Below are 23,434 nucleotides of genomic sequence, written 5' to 3'. Positions count from 1 at the left end.
TGTTTTCTGGTTGTGAAAGGACAGTGCGCCTATGATGTATTCATGCGTTAATATAAATGAATAAATATACTAAATGGCCCATTAATACAGTAAGAATGATTTAATTAATATATGGTATGGNTTTTCGCCTGCGGCGCCATTTACAAACTCTCCTGAATATTCCGGAATTCAATTCAAAAAATGTAACAATCCTAAGCAGAACACATTCAATAAATGTTCACGCGCCGCCACTGTGCATCAATATTTTTAAACAGAGATAAAGCTAGCGGTTCCGAAAAAGTTTTTATCTTATCAATACAATCTGTCCGTTCATATCATAAAGATTAGGTTATTTTATCGAAAACTGTCGAATGGCATAATGACGCATACTTTTAAATCTGCATATTGAGACGATAGATCCTCAATTCGATTCAATTTAACTTCCATTTCGAATAAATTATCCCGCCGTATAGTGCCGTGTGAACAGGGAGGTAAGTCAGTAGAGAAAAAAATATAGTCTGTTAGCAATAAATATTCCTACCAGTATTCGTACTGCGATTCATTTAATCTTCAAATATCCTTTCCAAATTTGTACACTATGTACTCCTTGTGCAAATTCTTTAAAAAAACATAAATTTGATTTATATCACCGAAATTATTGTTATAATCCGAAAAAATAGGGGACTTAAAATGATACAAAAGTATCGGCTGTTCAATTACCTAGTAAAAAATTCCAAAAAAATTGGTGACTTAAAAAGATACAAAAGTGTTGGTTGTTGAATTACTAAAAAACACAAATTTGGTTGCTATCACCGAAATACAACATTCAATTATTGTGTTTTTGAAATTACAAGAAAATTTCCTAAAATTGTTAGCTTTGCTATTATTTCTCTATAGAAAATCAAAAGAAGTGGAAAGAGGGGTGTAGAATGTTATGTGAACATCATGCGATTATATAGTTACTTCCTCAATTCTACTATTGAAATTTTGAAGAAAATTAATGCGTGAATTGCAAACGCGCTGACAACCGTAATACAGAAAAAATATTCGTAATGCTCCATTAGATCGCAAGGAATCTGGTTAGATTGCCCAATCTACAAACATAATGAGAGCACATTATTGCATTTACATATTCCCAGCTTCTAATTCGTACTGGAAGAAAATGTACCCCTTATACAGGGTGTCTGGAAAGATCATGTCAAAAATGAAGGGGTGTATATAGGGGATGTCAAAATAGTTGCAGTACTTCATAAAAAATGTGGAGTTATTCGCCTTCAAAGAAAGAAGTTGAAAAACAAATTGCAATTATAACATCTAAGTCGTTACCATGACAACAATGAAATTTAGGCAATTAAAGAAACTCTTGGTATTGGTATTGTTTATTGCCAAGTTTAAATTAATATTCAGTATACCTGGATTATACAGGAGCAAACAAAATTATCCATTTAAATTTACCTATACATCTTTGACAGCGTTGCCAAATTTGATATTCTTCTTTCATAGTTCGATTTCTCTCCCACTTTGCTAAAAAAAGGTACACCGTATATCAGTCGATATCTTGTACCGTTTTCAAGAAACTCGGATTTTATTAACAACATACATTTATTTTTTAAAAAATGCGATATTAACATTTTTGTAAAAATCTTGGTTTATATGGAAATTGAGATGACTGTTAACAAGTTTGTACAATTATTACTCCTGTAAATAGTAGGAAATAATTATTAGGTAAATTGCATAATTACATACCCCGACTTCATTAGAAATGATCACTGCATGTTATTTCTAGTACAGCAGAGGTGTTTGAGCTATTTCAGAAAATGCATTGAAGTTCAAGGTAGATACACAAATTGAACATCTTACTTGACAGTTCTCTTTTTTCTTTTAATAATTTCCATCGAAACCAAGATTTTTACATAGAATGTGAATATCACATTTTTGTTACAATAAATGTATGTTGTAAATAAAATTCGATTCTCTCAAAGACGGTACAAGATATCGATTGATATAAGAGGAGTATAGCTGTGGAGGTTCTGGCTCACTTTGGTAACCTGTCCATCCGAGTCTCCACGGCAGTGGTTGTGGCGGAGTAGTAGTGAAGAAGAAGAAGTCAATGACCGGAAGGTGCAGCCGTCGAAGAAGAAGTGTAGTCAATGACCAGAAGGTGCAGACGTAGGTGTGCAAAGAAAAAAAAAAGGTAGCGGTAATGGCTTAGACGAAATGTGTGTGTGTGTGTGTGTGTGTGTGAGAGAGAGAGAGAGAGAAAGAGAGACAGAGGAGACGAGCCTGGCCTACCCTCAAGCGTACTCTTCGATGTATATTTTATTAGATTTTAATATTTGCGTACGCGTTGTATATTTTAGCTTGGGTGGTAATATTTGCGAGAATTAAAAAATTAGAAGAGATTAGTTGACCCTTGAGGTCACGTTATATCTTTATCACATTAATTATTGAATAAACAAGATTAGTTGACCCCTGAGGTCACATTATATCTTTATCACATTAATTCTTGAATAAACAAGATTAGTTGATCCTTGTGGTCAAATGTTATGTTTAAATATGAGTTAAAATATTAAAATTAGATTACACAGTGGACCAAAGAAGAAAACAAAACGATTTGTTTTATTTGGAGAAACAAAAATATTTGTTCCGCCAACTGCCTCCTGTGAGATTTAAACTCACGACCTCCGGTTTTCTAAACCAGCGCTCTACCTCACTGAGCTAAGGAGGCTATATATTCATTGCACCTTTAAGATACATGTAAATTTCACGACTTTATAAGTTATTGAATGTATGTTATTTGAGATAGCAGATAACCTCTGACCTTGTTATTTTAATTAAAATGAATGAGGAACCAATTTAATGTTTTCATATATTTTATATAATTAATGTACTGAGTGGACAGCTGATTTTAGTGAGAAAGAAATTTATTAGATTTGTTTTGTAATTAACAATTAATATTTTTTTTAAGACTCCGTTTACACAGGTGACATTTAGATTGCGATGGTACAGATCCATCAACTTCCATCCATCCATCCATCCATCATCTATGCCATTCTGGTCGGTTGTGGTGTACGAAACATGGAAGCTGTACTTGTAGGTTGAAGTTTTCTGTATATTGCTGAGGAAGCTTTAACCATGAATGTAAAAGTTCAATAGGATGAGCACTTTCTATTAAATATTGTAGTGAAAAATTTTTAAGTTGTTCATCGGTAAAATTATATTATTGTTATGTGTTATATTAGAAAAGTATTGTTTAATACTAATTTTTCCTTTTCTAGTATTTGATATTCATTTGTTTGTAAAACACGTATATAATTAATAAATAAAGAACTTAAATTATATTTATGTGTTTTCTTATACTACTACTACTTTATAAATGTTAGGTTATAATAAAACAAAGACTGATTGTTTAAAATATATTTTACAAAGCAACAGACAACTACATTAACATTCAATTAGATATTTATCTAGAATATTTTCTAATATTGCAAATAACAGTTCTGCTTTTTCAAGGTGTTTTGCCGTGTAAAATTTCAAATGGTGTAGGAGATTTCTTTTTATTTTTTTCTGTTGTAGTCATTCTATCCTCTAGAGCTCTTTTGGATGTTTTTGGTCTTATTGTTGTTGGCTTAATTCTTTTTCGTTTCCTTGCTGTTATCATTTCCTGAGATGTAGGCAAGTTAAGTAATGTTGGTGAGTCTGATTCTGGTGACTCAGGTGAGAGTGCTGATGGTGGTGGTGGTGGTGATTTTTCTGGGGTTATCTCATTATTCATTTTTTCTCTTATAAATTTTATATGCTTTTTGAATTCTGCTTCATTCATCGACATCTTAAAATAGTTAAAGTTGTTGTTGGACTTTCTAGTTCCACTTGTTCACAGTTTAAAGTTGCANGGTGGTGGTGGTGGTGATTTTTCTGGGGTTATCTCATTATTCATTTTTTCTCTTATAAATTTTATATGCTTTTTGAATTCTGCTTCATCATCGACATCTTAAAATAGTTAAAGTTGTTGTTGGACTTTCTAGTTCCACTTGTTCACAGTTTAAAGTTGCATTGTAAACTGTATGTGCAGCATCAGAAACCAATAATTTATTGATTAAAACTGGAATAATTTACATAATTTTATTTTATTGATTTAAAAATAATTACTAGGTATATGTTTTGCTTTATCTTGCACTTTAAAAATCTCTGCAGCTACACGTGGAAAACACATTGAATTTGGATAATCGGTATTTCCTTGACATTTTATACATTTATACTTCACCGGAACTGGCATCTTAGAGTGGTTATAGTAGTATAGCAACCCCCGCTCTGGGCCACCTCGATGGCTTAATTTACATATATGCTATAAACTATAATTAAAATTGGTACATGTTGGATTATATTTTATTTCTTAAAATAATTGCTAGGTATATGTTTTGATTTATATTGATCTTTAAAATACTCCTCCTAATAACGTCAGGGTGAATTCAAAGACATTTAGTTTTTTCTTGTTCTCTTTTTGTTCTAAATAATCTAGTTCATTCACTAAACAACGCAGAAAGTATTCCGATCCAAATCAAGATTTCAAATATTGAGGAGCCAACCACCAAGAAGAAGAATACAACCACAAAATATTCTGAAACCTCAATATAACAAGACATACGGAACGAATTGGTGCAGGAGTTGTCAACATTTTTTTTGTTTTTGCAAAAATTCCATCGTAGTACATCGTACCGCCACACAACAACCATCATTATTAGATTTGTATTGCTATGAGACCCTTCCAAAATCTTAAGATGCCTAAATTCAAAACATATACAGCAAACGTGATGGAGGCAATAATATGTGGTGTCTGCGGTAAAACAATTAGGCAACGACCACAAACCAATAATGATTGAACTCCGAAAACAATCATCGTCACGTGTCCCGTATGTCTACAACCACGACCTTGCAAAAAAACGATCAAAGTTTCTTGAATTTAAACTATGATGTACGTTATAGACTTCGAATAATTTTGTAGTACTATCTAAATTCAAACAGATGTTTAATAAATATATTTTTACAGCCTCGTTTTGAACGTCCCATTCCCAGTGGATCAGGGTTAAGGAAGATCAAAGAAGAAATCGTTACTAATAAAATGGAAACGTGTAATAGGCTATATCAAAGCCAACCATGCAACGAGTACGATTGGTCGGCGATGATGAGACATTTTGATACTGCTGCAATGGAAGACTCTGTAACCAGGGACCACTGGAATTGGATCAAGCGGGAAACATGGCCGACATCCAAAAGAATAAATTTTATAATAATTTAAACAATATAAATTTAAAAAGAAAATTGTAATTTAAATTCATCTACAATAAAATTTATTATTGAAATNTCAACGCGCCGTTCCGTTCATGAGCGACCCAAGTGTGGTGTGCAACTGTTTAAAAGTACTTACATACATACATTTTTGGTAGGAAATGTAAGTACACTTCGAAGAAAAAGTGCGGTAGTTCAATGTTTTATAACTATATACTTAATATCTACATACATACATTTTTGGTACAAATTGTAAGTACACCTTGAAGAAAAAAAAGTGCGGTAATAACTTTTTATAATTATGTACTTAGTGTACCAGTACTTACAATACATACATTTTTGGTATAAAATATAAGCACACTTCGAAAAATAAGTGCAACTTTTTATAATTACATAGTGTAAACTATTGTAGACGCTAACTGCAAGGCTGGCACTGAACGAAAATATAATTCTTTCTTATGATCTACTCTATTATATAGAAAAATCCCACTACAATTCGAATGCATCACGTCACATGTCACCCTATTGTACGCACACTGCACATATTGTAAAAAATATAGAGGTCAACGAAGGTGATTGCTTCAACCCACCCATCAATGTCATTTACCAACTACGAAGAATATTTTAACTATGTATTATAGAGGTCATATAAAGGTGACCAACTTATGTGACCTTCAATGTCGTTCACGGTCACCTCATACGTCACCACATATGTCATTTCAAGGGCGAAAGTGGAGGGGGGAGACTCACAACCGGTTAAAATACCCTACTTTTGCCATTTATTTTCTCTTTCTATATAAAGGTAAGGGCAGACACAACTATTTTTGCTGCGCTGCAATATGAAAAACTACGCAACTCCAGTGAATCTTCGTGTGAATATATATGCAACCTACAAAGTAGCGCATGCAGCATGGATGCGTGCAATATTTCTGTAACTCCACGCGCTGTAAATGTAGCCTGATGTGAATAGAATTTTTAGAAGTTGCAGCCGCTGCAAATAATATCAAATGAAACTTTTGCAGTAGGTTGCGTGCAGATTTATCATGTACGGTGTCGCATAGATCTACTATCTAGTATCTATTTACATTGCAGTTGCCATTCGTAGAAAATTTTTATAAAATAATAATTCATCTCCACGTAATTCTCGGAGTAAATTATTCATAAATCCACATTTGTCTATTTCTGATCCATTTCTTCACTCAAATTCTCTTTTTTGGATGGCGTTTACGCCTTGTTCGTTTTAATAATACAGTCAACAGACAAACTGTCGCTGGTACTGTTTGATCACGAGCACTCATATTGCAGAATCTACCTATATCGTATCTAATACATAGTTTGACAACGATACGAATCCGACAACAGCACCAAACAAACTCGTAGTAGGTAAAGCACTTCAAATGCTGTAGCTGTACTACTTTTGGGATACGTGTGAATACAATACGAAACTTTTACAGCCTAAACTAAGCAGCAACAGTAGCTGTGTCTGCTCTTACCTTAAATTCATCATATAATCAAGGATTAGAGAAATTAATACTTTACTGTCAATAGTTGTCATTGTACATGTTTAGTCATTTAATACAAGTGTTTTTGTATACAACTAACGGTCCTTAAAAAAATAGTGAAATATGCGATATGCACTTTTTTATGGTCTTGCTAATGTCGACGCTTTAACAGTCAGGAGCGTTCATTAAGAACGTTATCCAGATCGTACAACATCATTCGTTTGCATCAGTACCGCTGAAAATGAGCACCATCAAGCAGTTACTACGCAGGTGGAAGAACAAGTGCTTAGCGATATTAGGAAGATTGCTCACACGTTAAATATTGGCCACTCAACAGTTTAGTATATTCACAGTTACACGGCGATCACGGATTCGTTAAAATTATTTTTATTATTTATTAATTTCGAAAATTCCGAATAGTTTCAAACATATTCGAAGGAAACCGATTTTGTGCTATTTCTTTTTTAGTCGTATTTCACTTGTTTTTCAAAATTTTAGGACAAAAATGTGTAGTCTGCTATTAAATGATATGAGGAATAGATTTTTGCTGTCAGTTTAACAACTCGATAAAAATGTGTGCTGGACTTTAGTTATTTTTTGTTTTTTGTTATGGATGCCATATTGAGGTTTTGGCTTATTAAAAGAAAAGGAAAATTCTCTTTGTAACGATGTATAACTTACTCTCATTCTGCAATTTATTTAACCATTTTTATTTGCTGATAGTAGCAGAGATGGTCAACAGTTAAAGTTACCTCACCTAATAAAATCATTGTATTGAAAATGAGACTTTCAATGTAACGAGAAAAGTTTGCTGAAACCTATAAGAATATTTTAATAGCTTTCCTACTTTTTTTATTTGCGTATGGTACATGATTATTAAATAACAATTAAACATCTAATACAATATAATTTAATAGGCACTTGAATTTAATGTGTGTCACACTGTTATTAACAGATAACATGAAATTTTTTTTATTCGATTTTTTACATTGACACTCTGCCAAACACTATTAGTGCTTAGCATTAAAAACCACCACTTATGTATCTAAATCTATCTGTGAAAAGGTTAACAAATTAGTTTTTTCAGGAATTGTTATCATTAACATAAACAAGAATAATTGCGCTCTTAACACACTGCACCTTATCTTATTTAAAGTTAAATTAAAAAATGTATCCCGTAAATTAATTACACTGAATTAATTAAATCAACAGCTTTATGTGTACGGTACATGCATATAATGACTAGGTACTGTTAAACTTAATTTTCTGGTATTTAATAAAGTTCAAATCATTAGCCTCAGTATGATGAGCTGTATATTGTCTACTCCAATTGTGACATTAATTATTATTAACAATATCACACTTATGTTTGGTCTCTATAACGTACTGCAGAATATACAATATTAATTACATTAGAGACTACTGCAAACCACAGGGGTCAGATGACTTCCCGTAATAAATAATTAATGCTATATACGATACTACATGATTTACGTTTAATTTTAGCTGTTTGAAGGTATGCAATGCGATGCTCTTATTCAGGCTACTGTTACACAGGTTAAATAAAAATATTATAAAAATAATAAGTATGCATTTTATTATTTTATAAATACAACTAAATAAAAAAGTACTAAAATATTCCACTAGTCAATAATTACAGACAAAATGTATTTCTTTCTATAATCTTATTTTCATCTCAATAACATACATCAAGGCAGAAACCATCTCATCTGGTAATGTTTATAGATGGCCATTTTGACCCCGATTTTAACTTTTATATAGCTTTTATACCTATACATAAAATTGCAGCCTCATGTTTCGCCAGTAATAAAAGCTCACTTTTATATTTTTTAAAGAAATAAGGAGTATTATGCTACTCAGAACACGTAAAATTTCTTCAAGCATTTATCTTCTTGTAACATTAATATAAATGTTCGCTTAATACAGTTTTCACCATCCAGGAATCGATAATTCCGCATGTTTCGGGAGTATTAAATCGCCTTTTACTGCCGCAAGCAAAACATCATACGCGTTTTTAAATTTTAGAGACTTTGAAAATCAAAGCGCAACTGAATTCTCTAATGATATGCAAGAGTCATAACTAAATATTTTCTGAAAAAATACTAGCTTTAACTTCCTTTTATCTGAAGTTATTTTTTTGACACAATTTTTTCTCTATTTGGAATGCCTCTAGCTACGGAAGTAAATATATAATCAAAACACAAACTGTTTAACAATGATATTATGAGAAGCAACTGCTCTTTGAATATGGTAAACAGCTAAGTTCATTCATTTGTAGAATCGCCAGACATCTTCTTAACCTGTGATTGAGTTCTATTCAAATCCATAGCGCCGCGGTATTATCAAGTTAATTGTGCCTCCCACTGTTCAAACCTATTCTGCAAGTAGTTTTGTGTGTTTAAAAAGTCCAAAAGCTTCCTTGCCGATACTTCAGCTTCGCAGCTTCTTGGATTTCAGAAAGGGTTTTTCCAGGAGCGTCATTTACTACGTCAAATACTGGGCACTCGCCCAGGATATGCAGAGAAGTTTCATCCGCCGAATCACATCCTCGTCAGATCGGATTGTCTACAAGCCTTAGCTTGTATAGATGTTTCCTAAAGTGACAGTGTCCAGTTATAAGCCCCGTCACTTTTATGAGCCGAATTTTATTCAAGCTCAGCAACTCGTTCTTTCCTTCAAAGGACACTTCATAAGTTCTTTCGCATGCCTTGGCCTTGAAGCCTAAGTTCTGACTCTGTCCATTTGATCAGAGCCCCCTACACCACATTGGGAGATGTGCCACAGAAGGGCTTCGGACCAATGAACTCTGTTTCGGATCTCTTACTAACAAGTTCATCTGCTTTCTCATTTCCGCTAATGCCGTTGTGTCCTGACACCCAACACAATTTAATCACCAGACATAGACTGGTTTCGAACTTATTAGTTCTTATCAATATGCCATAGGTGAGACGACAGACAAACGATTTAGCTAAATTAATGAGTAGCAGTGACGATTAGGACATGACATACTTTGTAGGTATAGTCTCATCCACATACGGTGTTTAATTAAACTTAAAATATCTTAGTTCATCGAGTAAAAATTCCCTTACTTGTACTTGAAATTCAGTAATATAGTGATTCATATTTAATTTTAAGTGTAAAAATAATTTCATAAAAAACTCTTGACTGATTAGTTTGGAACAAGGGTTTTCTTTTTATTTCAAACGATTTTCACTAAATACTCACATAATAAGAGAAAAAGTATCTAGCAGCAATTTTTATACAGGCTGATACGAATACGCGATTAAAAAATATTTTAAATGCATATTTACCCTGAAAAAAAAAAATTTCAAATAATTATTTAAACCCCTTCTTGGACCGCGCTCCTGGCCGCTGACCTACATCGAGAGTGGATCTTGACCTACTCTTCGGTCACTAACCTATCTTTAATATTGTTAACGTTTTCACTGTTTTATAATTGAATGAGGTTTTTAGTATTAATTATTCAGGTTGTAGTACAGGTATACGTACTACAAACTGAATAATTAATTAAATATTAAGTTAATAGTTAAGAGGTAATTTGATTATTTTTAAAAGGTCAAGTAACATTTTCTTTTCGATCTTCTGTCTTTATTAGACCTTCCGAATAGTTAAAATTAATGACATTATGACTGAATCGCCCTGTATAAAAGTCTTATATTTATTTTATACATTTACATACTTATGTTTAACATTTTCATCCCTTGAAATTGTTTAATTGAATAAAAGAGAACAAATGAAACAAATTTATGTAGTAGGCAGTGAGGAACTGAGTTCACATACAATAATTATTTGGTAATATACAAAACGACAGAATACAATTTTTCACGAAATTAATTACCGTTAGTCAACTTTAACTTTCCCACTTAAGTTAAATCGCTCCTATCGTACTTTACATGCCTTTTCGTCGAACTAATTGTGGTTTAAATTTTTTAATTCCTAGATATATAGGGTGTACCGAAATTAATGCAACAAGATTTGGTCACAGATTCTTAAGACAAATTTAGGGGAACCGTATTTTTTATTTTTCAAGTTGCCCCATCTTTCGGAATTACAGCCCCTTGTAATACGAGAAACACTAAATTTGGTACACAGGGGTTTTATGACATGTGGAATCCGATAGTGCTACGCTTTTTGGACAATTTTTCGTGGCATTGATGGCATATTTAAATTTCTTAAAAATTATTAGTCCGCTAGAAAGCCATTGAATTTAGAAACTTTTTTGTCTCTTGATACTTTTTCGTAAAACGGAATGTTTTCAAGAAAAATGGTATAATGTGATGGAATGCATATCGTGATTTGCCATTTTTCTCGAAAACATTGCATTTACGAAAAAAATATCAAGAAACAAAAAAGTTTCTAAATTCAATGGCTTTCTAGCCAACTAATAATTTTTAAGGAATTCACGAGGGCTCACGAAAAAGTGTCTTAAGAGAATTCCCCGCCAAAAGGTATAGCACGATCAGATTCTGCATGTCATAAAACTCGTTTGTACCAAATTTAGTAATACTCGTACAACAGGGTTCTGAGATTTAAAAAAATCTATTTTTAGGAGCGGATTTCATGAGTCCGAAAGAGGGGGCCACTTGGCAAAAATAAAAAATACGGGTCTGCTAAATTTGTCTTAAGAATCTATGACCAAATTTTGTTGCATTAATTTCGGGACACCCTATAGATGACCTGATTTATCAAACCTTGATTTTTGTCCCAAAGTTAACATTTAAATATGATCTAAAATCTTTTAGGTGTAAGAGTCTAGTCCTGCACAATTTTTTGTGTATATTTTTTGTATTTTTTTTTCTTCCTGTATTTTGTGAACTCAATATACTGTAGTAAAATTATTTAGTTTTAACATTTTAAGTTTAGAACTGTCACTTCATTATATACATTTTGCATAATAAAATTTGACCAAAAGCCTGTTAATGAATAAGTAAATAAAAATTATAGTCATAGCAAAATGTACTGTAAGTGTAAATGTACTGTAATGTAAAATATGTAAATGTATAAAATGATTTGAATAATATTATTCAGAAGTTATTTCAAAAGATTTTTTCGCACTTATTTACACCCTGTATAATGAACCTACGCTGCATCATGGAAGTAATTTTTTGAAAGGAAGAACTTGTGGTAAAAATAATAAAACTAAAAATGTTTGTATACTTTACGCATAAATTGACAATACTGAGTTGCGTAAGATATAGCAATAAAACCATTTGATGCCTAAAGTAGCCAACAACTCGAAGCTGCAGACAAATAAAATGTATCCATATTAAAGATTTATACGTTTTAACAGGTCGTTATATTTTTGAATATTATAGTATTCAGAGAAGCAGATCTCATTTTTAAGAGTTTCTGTAGAAATAAAATATGTTATATAACAGACCTCGAACATTAAACCTAAGATGAAAACCAATAAACGTATAAACCTCATATCCAACTTGGAAGTTATAAATTTTAGAAACTTTATTTGAACTGATCCAATATTGTCGTATATTGTAGGTACATTATAATGTAAAATCCAGACAATTGAATTGCACTGCAATATACCGGGTGATTCAGTTTGGTATACGCGGCCCTGTATCTCTTTTATTTGAGCAATTAGCTATAACAAACCCTATATATTTTTAAATCGCCGCTCAAACTCTATCAAATGTCATTATTAGATCGTCTCCATGGTAACGTATGTCAAAATTGCTATAGTCAATTGTTTTTGTTCAAATGGCACACTATATATTTTTTTATCAATTCTGGAAGATATTTAGCGTTCAGCTATGTAAGGAAGTCTATAGTTTCATTGGAAATATTGCTAGAAAAACAGCAAAAAGGATGAACCTCACTTTTCGTAGCTTTATTCTGAAAAATTATAGCCAGCTGCTTAAACAAGCTACTATGTTTTTTAAAGTAACATTTTATTTTTAATACGATAATAATATAACAATTTAAAATAATACTTATTTCCAATATACAAAATGGCCTCCATTTGCTTCCAAACACAGAATAGCACTGTTTATCACTCCCTCTCTACAAACGTGTTTCTTCATTTAATCTCCGACATTCCACATTCTATTTTTAAGGTCGTCATATCATTTAGGCAAGGCCAAAGAAAGAAATCCATAGGAGTGAGATCCGGAGATCTAGCAGGCCATTTAACATCTTTATCATCTTTATCGAATGTTCTTCATCTCTTGCCCTTCTGGGTTTAGAAACTCTTCTTTTCGTTTGAAAACTTCCATCTGCCGCCAAATTCCTAGCTAACTTTCTGAAAATTTTATCTGATGGAAGTTGTCTCTGCGGAAAACGATGTTGGTATAAATGCCTGGCAGCTTTAACGTTCTCTCGGCCCTCTTCATAAATTAAAATTATATCTAGTTTTTCTCGGTTACTGTAAGTATTCATGTTATAATTAGTTATAGATAGAATAGGTAGGTACAAAATGTCAATTATTTTGCCAAATTGTTATTTAGAAACTTCAAAATTCAGTTGTTTCCGCATCATTTTCAAAATAAAGCTACTGAAAGTAGGGTTCATCTTTATTACTGTTTTTCTAGCAATATTTCTAATGAAACTATAAACTTCCTTACATAGCTGAACGCAGAAAAAAATATATCTTCCAGAATTGATAAAAAAATATATGGTGTGCCATTTGAAAAAAAACAGTTGACTACAGCAATTTTGACATACGTTACCATGGAGACAATCTAATAATGTCATTTGATAGAGTTTGAACGGCGATTTAAAAATATATAGGGTTTGTTATAGCTATTTGTTAAAATAAAAGAGATACGAGGCCGCGAATATCAAACTGATTCACCCGGTATATAAGCACAAAAGCTTTATAGGTTACAACCCTGGTTACCCTGGATATATGCAGCTAAGTAATTAATAATGAGAAATATTTGTAGCTAATAGCGACACACTCCCAAAGATAAGTGAGGAAGATATTTTTTTAATTAGATTGTTTAGTATTTAGGTTATCTTATTATAATAATTATGTGTATCTATTAAATAAAGACTAAATATAAGGTTTAATCACATACCTAATAGTATTTAATATGGTAATAGTCTAACAAATGCATTCGGCCGTCATGCTCTGAGAGATAACCAACTGCCAAGAAAGAATTATTAAAGATAATCTTTTACAAAATTGGATGGATCTTTGGAAACAAAACATTTTTGCCTCTTGAATTTTCACGAATAATAGTTTACAAACCATAACAATGTTATGTATTCGTTAGCAGTTAGCAGCATAGTTAAAGCCAATTACAATTTGTCAATAATTAGGGGCTAAGTCTAATCTAAACTGGCTGACTGACTTTCAAGTAGATGAGAATTTATGAAAAACTTTAAGTTATCCAAATTTTCTAAATGTACCTAACTTTCTTTATGATTTCTGGAACCATGAAAAGAGCTAAAGGTCTTAAGATATACAAATGGTTTACTTGGAAATGATCTATATAAATCTGTATATAAGATTTTCTCTAACATTTTTTGACAGTTGAAATCCAGAGGAGCTTTTTAATTTCGAAACCATTAATTGATTTTTAATCCAACTTTGTATCTAGGCAGCTACTACGATATCTTCAATGATTATTGATCAGAAACTGTTTCACTCTCACTCAAGATTGTGGAATCCTTATACATACAGGGTGGCCCAATAATGTGTCAAAGTTCAGTATCTCCTTTATTTTAAAGATTCGAATAGAAATATTTTATGGGAGTGGTGTACTTAAAAAAAGTTCACATTTTAAAAATATTTTGAATTATACAGGGTGATCCATTAGGGCGGAGCATCTTTAAGGTGGTTTTTCTTAAACGAAACACTATGTATATTTTTACAAATTTGTATTCTACAGAAAATTCTCTTTCCAGCGATGTCCTTGTTTTTTGTATTCGATCCGACGATGCCAAGTGATTTGAAAAAGTAAGATATTTTTTGCTGGGACAGGGTTCTGTAAATCTATCCACTGTGCAGGTACTACCAGTAATTAAAAAAAATATTTCATTAGCATGCGGACCAAAGATATGGACAAACAACACAATTGCAAAATCTTTATAATTTTGTACAGGGTGTTCTACAGATCAGCTCCAGTTTAGCTATCAACGCTATCCACAGAGAAAGCAGCCCAGTCACAACTCTCGTCTCTTTTTGCGGATTTTTTCACGTAACCGTTGTAAAATACACGGTTCTCTGTTTCACCTTGAGGCAAGAATTCAAAACGTACAATTTCATTAAATTCGAAAAAAGTGGGCATCACTTTGACATTGGATCGCGACTGACGTGCTTTCTTGGGGAGTGGATTGTGATGATTGAACCTTTGTCTCAATGTCGTAGCTTTCGTCTCCCATTATGAACCTTTGAATGAGTGTTTTATCGTCATTGGATTGTACAAGGAGTTGCCGACAAACGCCAATACGATTTTTTTCTGTTGTTCTGTCATCAAACGAAGAATTTCATGGTATGATCCAATTGAGATGCTAACCTAGTCTACAATTTCTCTGACAGTCGATCGGCGATTTTCACGCACCAGATATTTGACTTTCTGAACATGGGAGTAATTAGTTGAAGTCGAAGGCCTCCCTAGTCCAGGATCATCTTCAATTGAAAACTAAATGCAATACCAACAATCTAAGGAACATGTGGTTACAGACGAGGTTATGCGCAACGCAATGCTGCCAATCGCATATCACTAAATATCTCATTTGCGTGTAATTCAAAAAGTTCTGTAATTTTCTGAGCAGAATGATGAAATGAAAAAATTTCTTTTTTTTCTTTCTGTTTTTCCTTACTTTTATTTATCCATTAAGACCTGGAATAATTATAATATTTATCTTATTAAAGTACTTGTCTATGAACCAAGTCAAGATTAATAGTTGTACTTTTTGCATAAATGTAATGAAGTTAATTTGGTAACTTGTGCTAGTATTGTTATTTTCATCTAGATAATCATCATCTATACACAACAGCAGAGAAAGGGTCGACATTGTTCAATAGTTACATTCCATATCCAATTCACACTTTACCTGACTATGTTTTTAGATGGCTACAATGGAGAGGCACATAATTAACACCCATACAAATAAATCGGTAGAAACTAAATCCAGGAAGCAGCGTAAATAAACTTTAATGAAAACTACCTTTAACATTATGACAGAATTTAATTAAAAGGGACTGTGGTATACGTAATGTGTAATATATGGTTAAATAAAGCGTATATTTATGCACGATCGTTATTACTTTGTGAAAGCATATATGCTTAAATTTAATTTCGAGGATTTGAGAAAAATAATTTTGGCAATTATAGCTTATAATAATTATTAAAAACATAAATATATAAGTATAAAAAATTAATTAATTTAACAATTAATGCAAAATTAATAATAATAATAATAATATAACAGCAACAATAACAATAACAACAATAATAATAATATACATAATATAACGATTTGTCACGAGATAGATAGGACATTGACTTTAGCATTCTGACAATATAATATCCAGTCATCACGAGACCCATGTCTCTAGGAACTCGTACATTGAAGGAACCCAGTAAAGATGTACGAGTAGAATGCACATTGCCGTGAAACAGTTTAAGCAGGAAAGATAAACAGTAAATTAAGTATTCTTTTAGTCTGCATAGACCACGTTTTAAATCGTTCTGACGGCAGCTGTGTTCGTAACCTCTATTTGGATAATAATTATCATCAATTCATAAGATACGTTAAACTCTTTCCAGCTTGTTAGTACGTTTTTTTAATCTTTATTAAGGTATTAAGCTAGTTCAAACAAAACCAATAAATGAACATCAAACAACATTCTTCGATACCAGAAATCTAGGTATGCAAAATACATCAAACCTCACAGACAAGATTGCTAACTCTTGGTACTGCTGGAAATAACTTTGTAGCAACAATTTCTTACGTGATAAAACTTTGACAAAGGTAAAAATAGGATGTTTCTCTGAATGATTCCATTATTTGACAATGTAAACATATCAGGTATGTGTTTTTCCATTAATTATTATTTAAACATTTCATTTTATTTTGAATAACTACTTTTTTACTAACTGTGTAGTCAGTTCCTACTAGTATGGTGTAGACTACACTATTCTAATTTGAAGTACACTAGTGAGTAATTGAAACATTTCAATGCTTAAAGCTCTATTAATAATTTACAATTACATTGACATGATAAATGAAGGACAGCAATTTATCGTGTCATACCAAGATCCTTAACATCCAAGATCCAAACTAGGTATCAGCAATGCATCATCAAGGGTTTAGTTGAACTGTTGGTTCTTTTTTAGAACCTTTACAATTATTATTATCTATATTAATAAGTAACAGGTATTACCTCCAAACTATTTAGTTACGTTAAAAAGAAAAATTTTCAAGTCGTCAGCAAAAAATAGATGAAACAGATGAACTTTAGAAGAAACAGAAATAAATTGTTAATAAATAAGGTAAAAAGAAGTGGCCCTAAATTCGATCCTCTAGGTACTACGGATGTCAGATATCAGATTTCAGAATTGTCAAATGAAATATCACTGCCAGTAGAACTTCTTTCTAATTTTTATACAGGGCGTCCGGAAAAGTCATGTCAAAAACGAAGGGGTATACAGGGGAGGTCTAAATAGATAGTACTTCATATAAAATGTTTTCGTATCGGGCTTCGTTGTAGAGTTAGTTATTCGCCTTCAAAGAAAGAAGTTTGAAAAACCAATTCCAATTATAACTTCTAAGTGACATCAATGAAATTTGGGCAATTAAAGTAACTCATAGTAATGTTCATTTCCAAGTTTAAACTGATATTCAACATGCCTGGATTATACAGGAGCAGACAAAATATCCATTTAAATTTATACATCTTTGACATTTTCATAGTTTCAAAGATATATAAATTTAAATTTATAATTTCGTCTACCTTGTATAATCCATTCATATTGAATATCAGTTTAAACTTGGAAATGAACATTACCATCAGTTACTTTAATTGCCCAAATTTCATTGTTGTCATGGTAACGACTTAGAAGTTATAATTGGAATTTGTTTTTCAAACTTCTTTCTTTGAAGGCGAATACAACGAAGCCCGATAGGAAAAAATTTATACGAAGTATCACATCTATTTTGACCTCTTCTGTATACCCCTTCATTATTGACATGACCTTTCCGGACACCCTGTAGATATCAAAGATGGACATTTTCTTATGATATTTACAAACCGTCATATGCAGTATTCATTTTATGGAGAACATACGTACTTTGCAACAGGAGATGAAAAAGCTGTTTCTTTCATGAGTAAACAAATTGTCCACGAGCTGCATTGGCGGCAGGTGAGACAACTTCATGATCAAGAAGTATTTTATCTCTAGATCGAAATTCTGTCTTTTTCGCTAATATGTAATTTTATGTTCAATTTTAATTCAAAATGAACTATAGCAACGCATTATTTTTCTAGTTGTTTCCACATTACATTTTAACTGCCGATTTTTTCCACTTGCTATGATGTTTCAACGTATGTACGTACTCGGACTGTCCAAAATCAGAACGCATGCACTTTTCTATGACGTCGTATCTCCTTGTTGGCGATCCTGTGCATATATTTTTATATAAAAAAATGAATATACGATACCTACTAATCTACGTGACTGAGCATTTCTTTGTATTTAATACACCGAATCTATTCCAAATTATTGTCTCACACTGTATAGGATGTGCTGTTAATGTTATATCGAGTGTTGGATTAGCTTAAACCACAAAGTAATGGATTCATATACAATTATTCATAACCGCAATGTGCATGCAAAACCACGTGGCTTTGAATAAGCAAAGTGATTCTACCAACAACCAAGATTGGCATTATGATTTGTTGATTACATCTGCTTAGATAAGTACTATCAATGCGACTAATTTTAATATGTGTTTTTACTATAAAACTATTATTATAACATTTCTAATTGTATAGTACCTATGTTACACAGGATGATAGGACATCACTTAACATATTTAGAAGAGTTCATACATGAAACTTAAAAAATGCTCCTATGAACATGGGCTCAAAATACGTTATACTTCGGAAACATTCTGATCGATATTTTTGGTACATATTAGAGACTGTTTTTTCAAATTTGGTTTAAAAACTTATGTGGCAACTCTTTAGATTTCTTGATGTTTCGAAAGCGGTGCCTTCAAATCCAACACGGGAACGACACGGACCAGCACACACAACAAATATAAATATGTTCAGGGGACTTCCAATTTCAGAGTTTCTTCAAGGGAAGTCTAAACTAACGACTGCAACCCAGCTAGAAGTTGTTCAACTGCAGTTGTGTAAATTTTAGCCATGGGCGTGCTGACGGGGGTGTATAGCTAGGATTATTATTTACTCCTTCTTAACACCGTTTTTTATTCTTTCTTAATATTCTATTTTTTACATAAAAGGGTATTCCTGTAAAGATACCAGGGTACCAGTGTAAAAAACTACTCCAAATGAAATAGATTACAGCCTCTGACTGAATTGCGTTTAATGAAAAATCACGAACGCAACCGTAGAATAGTCCCAAATATAAAGGAATAAAGAATGTCCCTTCTAGATGCAGTGTGATCAATTAAACTGGAAATTTTCCGTCTTAACTTGCGAATATTGTTATTTGTTACTAAGGCAACATCACCTAATTTCACTAATAATCTTATTTGATAGATTTAGAAGTCAATGACAATACCTGTAGAGTGTCATTTGACATTTATTTTCCTCTCGAAAACTCTGGTGACCTTTTACAAGAATACCTTTTTTGTGCATAAAATGCTACTAAAACAAAAAAAGAGAATTATAAAACAGCAACTTTTTTGGCTTGCCCAAGATTAATTGAAATTCAAAATAACTGATAACTTCAAAAAATAAATTGTAATCCGCATATTAAAAACAATATCTAAAGTAGAAGGGATTTTTTACAAAGCACAATATTTTTTTATACCGATAAAATCGAAAAAAGTGTGACGTTATTACTTCTTTCGTTGGTGGCGAAGTGCGTCAATCACTATTACAGTGCAAAAACACCACTACTCAGGCAGCTACAGTGAAGACAGGATATGTCCAGGAGTTTATAGAGAGTTAGACTTCACACAGGAATAAAAGTCACACTTGATAAATATTTACATATATTAAACGTGACGCTTTACAGGCCTACGCTAAAGCCGGGTACTCACTAGCGAACTGCAACTGTAACTGCAACCGTTACTGCAACCAAATTCGCTTAGTGTAGACGCGTTGCGAACCAAGTTCTCGAGAATCCTTCGAGCCGCTCGCAGCGAGCCGCCAGTTATCGGTTTTCAGGACGAACACAAAGAGATTTTCAGTTGGTTCGTGGACGTCGATCTAGGAGGCTCGTCTGTGTGTACGTTCGTTAGTCGCGCAACCAAACAAAAACATTAGTTCGTGGGATGAGGAAAAGGTTTTAGCATTAATTGAAAATTACAAAAACACGCCTGTAATATGGGATCCAAAAAATAAAGACTATTACAAAAAACATTTGAAAGAAGATGCTTGGGGTGACATTGGTTCTATAATGGGAACAACTGGAGATATCTGCAAGAAAAAAATGGTCACTATTTTGGCGTCTTGGAGAAGGGAGAAAGCAAAAGAGAATAAAAGTCGATCTTCGAGGACGTTTCTCCTCAATTAATACATCTATTAAAATAAATGCAGCACTGCTAATAATTTCTCTCGGTATCGACATTGCGACACGAGCACTCTGCGAACACTGCGGATCGAGAGGTTCGCGAGAAGTGGTTACAAGCATACATTCACGACGATCTTGATACAGTAACGATTGCAGTTACAATTGCAGTTCGGTAGTGAGTACCCGGCTTTAATACTTTACTTCAGTGATATTTTTAACACGGGTACTCATTGACGAACTGTAACTGTAACTGCAACCAAATTCCCTAGTGTAGACGCGTTGCGAACGAAGTTCGCGAGTCCACTTCGAACCGCTATGCTAGCAGCGAACCGCCAGTTGTCGGTCAGGACGAACACAAAAAGATTGGTTCGTGGACGTTCATTCGTACGGCCACACGTATGTACATTGTATTTGTTTTTATTTTTCGGTGAAATTTTGTATCTGGGGGATTTACATTGCGCTAATTAGGAATAATATGTTTATTTTTAAATAAATAAAATATTTTAATCGTAATTGCATCGGCAATGTATAAGAATCAACAACGGCTGGGTACAAATGAATTGAACATAATTAATTGGATTAATCTAGTCACATTCGCTATCACCCAATTGGCACGAGATGTGCGCTACAGGAACGAGAACTGCATCGTCCACAGTTTGGGAAGCAAAAGTATTCTTAATTATGCGAAATATCTCTTTCCTTGTCAATTGCTGTGCTTCTCTAATGTCTGCAGTTCCTGAAATCAGTGAATAATATGGGATTACATTCCTCTGAGCCGAAACTAGCCCGTGAATGGAATCAACAGCTAGCGAAAACCAAAGATCTCATTATACTGTGACACTACTATATATTGTGACATATTTTACCATGTTTTATTCAATGTACACAATAATTTATTGAAGATATATGTTTATTCATCCTTAAGGTGGCCATATTCCTGGCCGAGAAATAGTGAAATTTCTGGCGTTTTTAGGTACTGAAATCTTTAAAAGTAAAACGTGTAGAATAAAAGTAAGCACAAAAATAAAATCTTTGATGTTTTGTTTATTCATTTTTACCATTTAAATTTACTCAAATAAAATAATAAATAAAAAAAAAACGTTTGTAAAACATGCGTTTGCTGTTATTCTAACCCCACATTTTAAGAATTATTTTCACGTACTTATAAATAAAAGTAAGCAATTTTATATGTAGGACTAAGCAAGTAAATGTTATAAGAATATTTACATGTGGAATTATATATAAAAAAGTTAGTATTTTCGTAGATTTCAGTACCTAAAACCTTGATGGTTTGATCGTTTTTTGCACCTGTTTATTCGTTTTACTGCGGCGTCTTTGAAAATATTCAGGTGGCATGACATAACATTCCTATTATTTGATAAGCTTTAGATTATTCAGATACTAAATGTTTGAAATTATTTGTCTTTGCGGAAAACACTATTTAAAGAATATGGGGCCCTTAACAAATAACTAATAATGAAAGAAGTTAAGAAAAAAAATATAAAATAATGCCAACGACCCGAAAACCCCCTTATACCAAAATATCACGTCGAAATTTGCACGGCTATGCGGGTTTAGAAAAAAAATCATATCTCCGTTCGCGCAAAAATGCGCAAGTTCGTCGACCAAGCGTTTTTTTCGTTAGGATATAAGCAATTCAATAAAAAATATTTCAAAGAACGAGCGATAAAGTTATGTCTGCCTGAAAGTTTACTTTTCGTTTGCGTTTTGCCAAAAAGACACCCTCAATTTAAAACGAATAACTTTTTTCATAATAACAATTTTGGGGTTATGTAAATTGTATTCCATTCTACATACCTTCACGAAGAGAGTCCACTTTATACTTTTCCAATTGCCCTGTTTTTCGCGATTATATTGTGGTTTTTCTGTAGCGTATGGCGCGTCAAATTCGGTAGTTCGATGAGACTCGTGTAACGGTCACATTCGAAGTGATCCTGCAGGGACAAGAAATATACCTGCGTCCATAAGAAAAACTAAATAAGAGGCTTTTATTGGATAGGGCGGATCGAACATGCGTTCACTGAGGCCATCTCACGTTGTTGTAGCAAAACATTGTCTTTTATGGAAATTGTTAAACAGAAATCTGCAACCACAGACCGAATCTGTATTTCCAAGCTTCCAATCAACAGAAATAGAATGCGATGACTGAAATATTTCAATCAACGTATAATGTTGGAGGTTTGAGATTATAGTTTATCTTCAGTTCAGGTGTTCAGGTAGGTTGCCGCGTTTTGTGCATTAATAAATTTGTTTTGTTTTAGATTAATGCAATAAGGGATTTATTGAATTAGTCATCTGAACTGCCTTACTGTATTTTTATTCTTTTTTACTCAAAATGAGTTTACCTGGTAGAACTACACGTAAATGTTGTGCTGCAAATTGCAAAAGCACTTACTATATGAATGTCTGTAATGCGTCCTATAGAAATGAAAGTTTTTTCAAAATTACAAAAGACGGACAATTACTGTGGATAGAATCAGTTCGAAAATTATGTAAATCAGACTTTGCTCCGACAAACACAGATCATTATTTTTGTGAAGACCGTTTTGAGTTAAAATGTTTTAAAAGCAGTGATAGGAATAGTCTCAACAGAAATGCTGTGCCGACATTATTTTTAAGATCAACTACAAGTTCATATATTAATTGTAATAATATCACTTTGGAATCCTCGGATAGTATCCAATATTCAGCAAAACAATTACAGAATTACAGAATTTTTAGAGTACGAGCTGCCAAACTTCAATTTCGGATGATTTTTCACCTCCACCTTTTAAAAAACCGAAATACAGATTCAAAATTGTTATTTCCTACAAGCGCTACTGCAAGCACCAGGGCCATTACTGAGATTACTGATAGCAAGTTGAATGAAGTGGAATCAAATACTGGTCATGTAAGTACCTCACTTGATAACCTCATTTTGTCAAAGCT

At 32.7% G+C, this 23,434-nt stretch overlaps 1 long non-coding RNA gene and 1 other non-coding gene across 2 annotated transcripts in view; both read right to left on the bottom strand.

Moving 5' to 3' along the window:
• Positions 1-23,434, bottom strand: part of LOC111691298 — a 185,647-nt gene that overhangs the window by 92,724 nt on the left and 69,489 nt on the right. The gene's annotated exons all lie outside the window — the stretch shown is intronic.
• On the bottom strand, positions 2,634-2,707 carry Trnas-aga. Its single transcript has one exon. It is a non-coding gene; the product is annotated as a tRNA-Ser (tRNA).

This window comes from Anoplophora glabripennis, unplaced genomic scaffold (genome assembly GCF_000390285.2).
Source record: "Anoplophora glabripennis isolate ALB-LARVAE unplaced genomic scaffold, Agla_2.0 scaffold258, whole genome shotgun sequence".
In the NCBI taxonomy this organism is placed as follows: Eukaryota; Metazoa; Arthropoda; class Insecta; order Coleoptera; family Cerambycidae; genus Anoplophora; species Anoplophora glabripennis.
Note: the sequence above shows the minus strand (reverse complement) of the source record. Positions and strands in the feature narration are given on the sequence as shown.